This window comes from Myotis davidii, unplaced genomic scaffold (genome assembly GCF_000327345.1).
Source record: "Myotis davidii unplaced genomic scaffold, ASM32734v1 scaffold763, whole genome shotgun sequence".
Classification (NCBI taxonomy): domain Eukaryota; kingdom Metazoa; phylum Chordata; class Mammalia; order Chiroptera; family Vespertilionidae; genus Myotis; species Myotis davidii.
Genome location: NW_006294248.1, coordinates 595,926 through 601,594, shown reverse-complemented (window position 1 = coordinate 601,594; position 5,669 = coordinate 595,926). Strand labels below are relative to the sequence as shown.

The window sequence follows — 5,669 nt, the reverse complement described above, 5'->3', positions numbered from 1 at the left end:
TGGCTTGTCTCTTCTCCTACCTGGGCCTCAGTTTCTCTACATATAAGTTGAGAGAGTAAAAAATTGATAATATGCTTGTTTGATGATCTGTGATCTATCCACATCAGTAAATTCAAAAATGTCATGTCAGTGATATTATTTAGAATATTAATTAGAGTATGTGGTGACTGACTGAAGAGTCATATATCATTTTAATATACTTAAGAAAAGAAATATAAGCTCTTACTCTCTCCAAATCAATTAAACATATTGCAAGGCCCTTGGCAGCATCTTCACTAAACACATCTGATGTGACCCTTATCATTTGATTTAAGCAATTTTCTTTGAGCCTTCCTAGAACTGTGTACATTTTAGCAACAGAAGGGGCAATGTAGATCATCTCTCTTGACTCTCAGATTTTAGAGATGAGGAAACTGAGCTCATGGTACAACTCAGCAGCAAGAATAATAGTAGTGCCCTAACTGGTTTGGCTCAGTGGATAGAGCGTCAGCCTGCGGACCCAAGGGTCCCAGGTTCGAGTCCAGTCAAGGGCATGTACCTTGGTTGCAGGCCCATCCCCAGTAGGGAGTGTGCAGGAGGCAGCTGATCCATGTTTCTCTCTCATCGATGTTTCTAACTATCCCTCTCCCTTCCTCTCTGTAAAAAATCAATAAAAAAAATATATATACATATATATGAATAATAGTAGAGCCCACATCCATGGTTTGTGCCAGTGATCTTTCCATTGCTAGAGGTCACCTGTAGGAGTTTGAGTTGGACACATGGCCCATTAGGCCTTGAGAATTCCAGTGAGGATCATGAGCAGGCTTTTGTTTCAACAGCTCATATATTCAAGGGCCCCCAAGAGGTTAATAATATAAATGGATACCATGTCATCATCTAACCAATAAATCATATTCTTGACCATATGTAAGCAACAGTCAAGGGGTCAGCAGATTTCCTTGAAATAACTCTAGATAAAAGAAGAAAAATCACAGCAGATATGTAGCCAGCTCCAATGATCCCTGCTTCTTGGTATTCATGCCCTTGTGTGGTTCCCTGCCAGAGTTGGTCTGTGAGGCTAGATCATAAATGCTATTTGGTTTCTGTCCCTGGTTTCTGACACAGAGCTCCTAAAACCCTTGCAATTTCCTGATAAGGGTGATAGAAGTGCATCTTGTTATAATGAGGTGACTCGTGAAAGCCCCTGGATAGCTTCAGGATGGGGGCTGATCATCAGAAGGAACAAGACTCATCAGAAGTTTAGAACTGTCAGCTCTACCTCTGAATCCCCCCAAAAGGGGAGGAGAGCTGTTGATTAAGTTAAACAACAATTTCCAATGATGTGATCAATTATGCCTATTAAGTGAGACCTCCATAAAACCCCTAAAGGGTTTTTTAACCTTGGTGAGTGCATCCATGTGCTTGGAGGGTGGGGCACATGGAGAGAACGTGGAATTTTCAAGTCCTGCCACCCCTCTGGCCTATAACTCCATACCTAGTCCTTCACATGCTTATTGTCCAATAATGCAGCATGTTTTCTTCAGGCCCAAGTTGGGCCAGAGGCTTACAATGGTTGGAGAAAAACTAAACAGAGAGCAAACACTACACAATCCCATCCCAGGAAGTCAGGGAACGAATGAAATGTTAGTAAAAACAGAAAAGAAGTCAGCAACATGGTGCCTGTCTTCAAGTTTCTTAAACACTCAACAAGAAACAGAAAGCACAGAAACATTAACCCAGGGAATAAAAGTAGGACATTTTTTTTTTAATTTTTAAAATGTTTTAAAATGGAGAGAGGAAGAGAGGGGAAGCTAGAAAGAGAAAGAGAAACACCAATGAGAGAGAAACATCTATTGGCTGCCTCCTGCACTCCCCCTACTGGGAATCGCCCTGCAACCCCAGACAGTGCCCTGACCAGAAATCAAACCAACCTCTCGGTGCACCAGATGATGTTCAACCAACTGAGGCACACTGGCCAGGCAAATGGAGGCCATTTTCAGAAGGACCATTTAAATTGCAAGGGCTGGTGGAACTGACAGAAGATGACCAGAGTAGATGGGCTTATTATAGTAAATATATATGTATATATAATCCCTCATATGGTATGGAATTTTATATATATTAAGGACTTTTCCCACATTTATAATTTCTTTTCAGATACTTATTATAATGAGGTTGGCAGGACAGATGCTAACGACTTCATTTTACAGATGAGCAAGCTGGGACTCACTAACCTTTGTTGGTTTGCTCAGTATCACAGAGCTTGTCAGTAGTGGAATATAAAACAACCCAGCTCTCCTATCTCATCCTTTTTCTGCCGCCTCCTCTACTTCTTTGAACTGTTTCCCGGGAAGAGGTAAGTTCTAAAGCAGGACTAGCATTGTCTATATGGACAAAGAAAACACGCATCCAAGAGTGGCAAGGGGTGCAGGATGGTTGTGGGAGAGCAAGAAAATGTGTGGGAAGGAGATGATCAAGGCAGATGGAAGAGTCCGGATATAGAATAGAAACCCCGGGGTGTGAAGTGTTGAAAGCATGTTGAGCACTGACTAAGAGAGCCATGGATATTAGATAGCAAATGCTCCCCTCTGACCCCATGACTAAGTTTTTCTGCTACCTGGCTTCATATGTGAACCATCACAAAGAAAACAGCACCCAATGCAGGGATATACAATCTCTCTTGGGCCTTTTCTAAATTGTAGTCACAGTGAGTGGCCTACTTTTCAATTCTTGTTCTCTGGGTCTTGTGTCCAAGGCTTATATCCTGGTATGGACCAAAGTTGATCCTCTTTAATTCTTCCTGATAATTGATATTGTCACCCACACTGACCCTACATAAGCCAGTGCCAGGACGGCGCCTCTCAGGTCAACTTCCTCCACAGAGTGCAAAGACAGGAGACGGGGCCTTGCATCTCTTAGTGGAACCAGATGGAAGGTTCTGAAGGAAGAATGGGACGGGGGCTGATTAGCACGCGATGCCAGATGAGTACAGTGGGCCACAGTATGTTGTGATGCTATGTTAATCTTGCCATAAAGATCTTGTGTGGCCTGAAGCTTTCATGTTGAGAATGCTCATTGATTTCTGTGCTTAAAAATAAGAGATTTATCACTAAATGAATAAAACAAAAAACGTCTACTCATATTCAATCTCTCCCTACTGCCCATCCCCAGCATTCTCGTCTATTTTTATAAGCAACAATATTTTGGAAAATGAAAAGTCTTGAAATCCTCCATCACAATGCTATCCCAAAGCCTGGACTTAGTGCAGAAGCTCCGTGGCTCTGACTCCGCAGAGCTGGTGATCCTCTTTAATTGGATCGATGGCGACAACTGTAATTACTTTAGATAGATTGCCTGTAATATAATTATGCTTCCTTCGCCAGCCTGAGCTGGACTTGTGGAATACACACAGAAGAAGCCTCCAATTACTGAGAGGTGAAGGAGAGCACCATCCTGCCTCACAAATCATGGTTGTGACTGTATAATATTTTTAATATTATACAGGAAGCTGAAGGAATTATTCTGGTATAGTGAGATGGCTACATTCCAGAGCTATATTTTTATAAGGACCTAACATGAACTACTGATAGTAAATCTGTATTTTCTCACTATTTAGTTACTGTTTCTTATTTATAATAAGTGATTATTATACAAGTGGTTACATCCAAAAGGCATGTTTACAAAGCATACATCGTAAAGTTTAACTTGATGGTTTTCCTATTGTTTGAAAACTTACAGTTTCTAAAAGTGACATAATAAATAATAAGAGATACCTTTAAAATACTGGTCTTTATAATAGACGGAGCCATAAATGATACCTAAGGAGCCAGCTGCTTTGCTACAATGATGCCTCTTTCTATTTTCCAATTAACACATGGAGAACTTTACATTTTTTTTCCACGGGAAGCCCAGCCCCTAATCAGGACGAGGCTGCCAAGTGTACTGCAAACACATGCAGTTTGGGAGACATGGCACATACTGAAATCCACTCCGATCCTATTAGCGTTAGCATTGCTCTCATTAAAAATAGAGCTGCTTGTGGGTTTTCCTTCTCAAGCATATGAGACATGGAACTTGGACATGTGCCCTTTTGAAAAACTTATTCCTGTATTCACAAACCAGATGGTGCACATCAAATGCATCCTGATTTTCTAATGAAATAAAAAAGGGTTCCTGGTGTGTCCTTTAATGAGATTAACGCACCCTCCATGGCTAGTTTTGACAGATACTCCTGGAAAGTTAAACAACTTGGCTAACGTGGTTCTGCTGGACCCGACGGGAAGGCTCACCCGGGCTGAGGGCTGGGGCCGCGCTGAGGGGCGCTCTGCATTTTAATTCTTCCAACTGTGGGCTTTAGGAGAGGCGCAGGCATGCTGCAGCTGCTCACAAAGAAACCTCTTGCCTTTGAACATCAGAGACGAAGAGTCTGCTGTCTCATAAAAGGGCTAATCAAGCAAGAAAAAGAGCCGATCTTCCTGTCTCTTTCATTGGTCCAGTCCATGCTTGGTCAGGCCATCAAGCCGTATCCTGAGGGTGCCCTCATCACTCCCGCTGCCGATAAAAACCGAATTCTGGGCACCATTTGAAAGTTGCCCTCCTGACTTTGGGATACCGCACAACAATAATGTACTCAAAGTCAATAAAATTATGCTGGTTTTCCCCCAACAAATGACAGAAGCATATAATGTAGCTTACCCTGGAGAAGGCTGGCTTGTGTGGTCGAAAACCTGAAGGAAAAAAAATAGAGGAATGGATTAATATTCTATTCCTTCTGACCTTTGTCACCACAATTGTCATTTTTCAATCTGATGTATCTCTTGCTGGAAGTAATAAAATGGTTTAAGCCAAGTTGGATTCTAACCTGAAGCCAATTTCTGTATTTAATTCCACTATTAAGCTAGGAATAGGTTCAGCTGAGAGGAACAGACTCGAGTGAAAAACTGTCCCAGGTTAGACAGTTGTTGTGAAACATTTTTTTGAACTTTCAACAACTTGGAGATCTCAGCTATGTCTTTTTCTTTAATTTCCCTCCACAGATGAGAACAAATGTTCTTTGTGCTGAGACACCATTTCATGCAACATCGTATCTCGTTTTTCTTCATGAACTGCTCTAATTTAACAGTTGGGCTGGAACAGCACACATTACCAGCAGGTTCAGTCATATAACATCCACAATCTGGAAATAACAAGTTGGAAACTTCGCATCCTACAAAATAAATCAGTCACTCCATCAGTTCTACAAACCCGAGAGTCTGAAAATTGAAGGAAGGTATTTGAACAGCCCTGTGCACAAGCTGTTGCTGAGTTAGATGCTCAGTTAAGCTGAGTACCATGTCTTCTTCCCAGTTTGCTTTGCAGAAGCAGCTATTTTATATTTTAAATATGTGTATCCTCCAACTTTGCTAGAAAGTCTTAATTAAAAATACCACCACTACCTCCAAGTGATGGGTCCATCAATACTCAAGGATTTGAAAAAAATTTCCCCAAATGTCACATAAGTCCCTGGGACTGAGGAGCTTTTCCTCTCTTTAAGGCTTCTCTTCCGGGTGTTTTAACACTGGGGATAAAAACGTATTTAGCAAAGAGCTACCAAATTCATCAAAAGGTTAAGATTCTTTTTATTTTAGCGCACTTTCTTAATGGGCAAAAATTGATTGATTTACCTAGAACATTCTTAGCCTTAGGGC

The 5,669-nt window shown here is 41.3% G+C and overlaps 1 protein-coding gene across 1 annotated transcript in view; it reads right to left on the bottom strand.

Annotated features, from left to right (window-relative positions):
* Nucleotides 1-4,717, bottom strand: part of SEMA6D (semaphorin 6D) — a 206,179-nt gene extending 201,462 nt beyond the window's left edge. The window contains exon 1 of the mRNA XM_015566912.1: nucleotides 4,678-4,717. The gene's annotated coding sequence lies outside the window, so the exon portion shown is untranslated. The remainder of the gene's footprint in view (nucleotides 1-4,677) is intronic.
* Between the last annotated feature and the right edge of the window lie 952 nt (nucleotides 4,718-5,669).